General features: G+C 49.2%; 1 protein-coding gene across 1 annotated transcript in view; it reads left to right on the top strand.

Moving 5' to 3' along the window:
- Positions 1-799: 799 nt before the first annotated feature.
- Positions 800-1,666, top strand: part of LOC110299303 (homeobox protein MSX-1-like) — a 4,980-nt gene continuing 4,113 nt past the window's right edge. The window contains exon 1 of the mRNA XM_021168975.1: positions 800-846. The gene's annotated coding sequence lies outside the window, so the exon portion shown is untranslated. The remainder of the gene's footprint in view (positions 847-1,666) is intronic.

Below are 1,666 nucleotides of genomic sequence, written 5' to 3'. Positions count from 1 at the left end.
CTCCCCCCCCCCCCCCCCCCCTCCCCCCCCCCCCCCCCCCCCCCCCCCCCCCCCCCCCCCCCCCCCCCCCCCCCCCCCCCCCCCCCCCCCCCCCCTCCCCCCCCCCCCCCTTCCCCCTCTCTCCCCCTCCTTCCCCCTCCCCCTCTCCCCCTCTTTTCCAGAAAATATTGAGGTTGTTCACAGGATGGCAATAGCCTCACAAGATTCTATTTGGTTAAATTTGTGTTCAATTTTGTGGTAAAATTTAAACCTCAGTAGATGTGAAGAAAGCTTCCCAGTGACTGAACCACCATCCAAAGAACATGGACCTAGGCCTCCTTGCACGTATGTAGCAGATGTGCAGGTTGGTCTTCATGTGGGTCCAGAGCAACTGGAACAGGAGCTATCCCAAAAGCTCTTGCCTGTATGTAGGATATCTTCTTCTAATCTTGTCTTGTGTCAGTGGGAGAGAAAGTGCTTAGCCTAGTAGAGATTTGATACCCACTCAGACCTCCCACTCACTCAGAGGAGAAGGAGATGGGGGAATGGAAGGTGGGGGTGGGGGTGTTGAATGGATTGTGTGTGTGTGTATGTGTGTGTGTGACGGGAAGGGGGGGCAGTGAATAAGTAAAAAATAAAATATAATTAAAAAACCCAAAAACTAAAACTCTGAAAGTTCAAGCTGAGACCAGTGTGGCACCAAAGGGTGGGTGAGGATAATTGATTTGAATGTCTGCAGAGTGGGAGGAACCAAAATGTGGGAGGGGCATTGAATTCAAGTTTGGAGAGAAACCTAACTGCAGGTCCTTTGAGTAGAAGTCAAACAGAGGATTGGGCAAACTACAGCAACCCTCTCTCTGATTTCAGGTAAGTTGCCGGGCTGAATGAAATGTTTAAAGTTGCTGGGTGAAGTGGGAATCATGGTGCAGAAGATTGAGAGCTAGTGAAGGAGGAGACTTGAGTACATTCTGTAGCTTGTATGGGTGTTTGATTGGTGAAGTCTAAAATAGGCCCTGTAGAGAGGCAGAAGAAATTGTGTAAATTTAGGAGCTGTGTACGTTTCTCCCGTAGTTGTGAACACTGAGGATCAGTCAAGTGCAGGGATAGGGGCGGTCTGTGAATGAGCAAGCAGGAGGCCCCAGGTGCTCTGTTCTCCATTCTAGGCCCAGGCCCGAGTCCTGTGTCATGCAGAAAGCCTGGATCAATTGATGAGAGGGTTTACTGTAGGAGGTGGGGACTTTGGAGTTTCTCAGATTTCTTTCTCATTAAACGTGTGCATGTAGGACTAGGGGAAAGTTACAATGGGCTCTCCAGTGACCGTGGGACCAGAGTGAGGTTTGCCGTGGCCTAGATAGCGCATGGTGGTGCTGGTGAGTATTCTGACTCAAAAGCGGCACAGGCATCTAGAAGGTGTAACAAACAATATTGGGTGTTTGGACCAAACCTTTAATTCTAGGACTCAGAAACAATTGGCACGTGGCTCTCTGTGATTAGGAAGCCAGGCTTGTCTGTACAGTGAGATCCAGGACGTCAGGGACATCTATAAGGACCCTGTTTCAAAAAAAAAAAAAAAAAAAAAAAAAAAAAAAAAAAAAAATAGGAGGAATTAGGTGACATCACTGGGCAAAAATGAGCAGGTTCCCTGGGAAGCACCATGAGAAGAGGCCCATTTCTTTTTTCCCCCCTT

The sequence above is a fragment of the Mus caroli genome, chromosome 7 (assembly GCF_900094665.2).
Source record: "Mus caroli chromosome 7, CAROLI_EIJ_v1.1, whole genome shotgun sequence".
NCBI classification, from domain to species: domain Eukaryota; kingdom Metazoa; phylum Chordata; class Mammalia; order Rodentia; family Muridae; genus Mus; species Mus caroli.
Note: the sequence above shows the minus strand (reverse complement) of the source record. Positions and strands in the feature narration are given on the sequence as shown.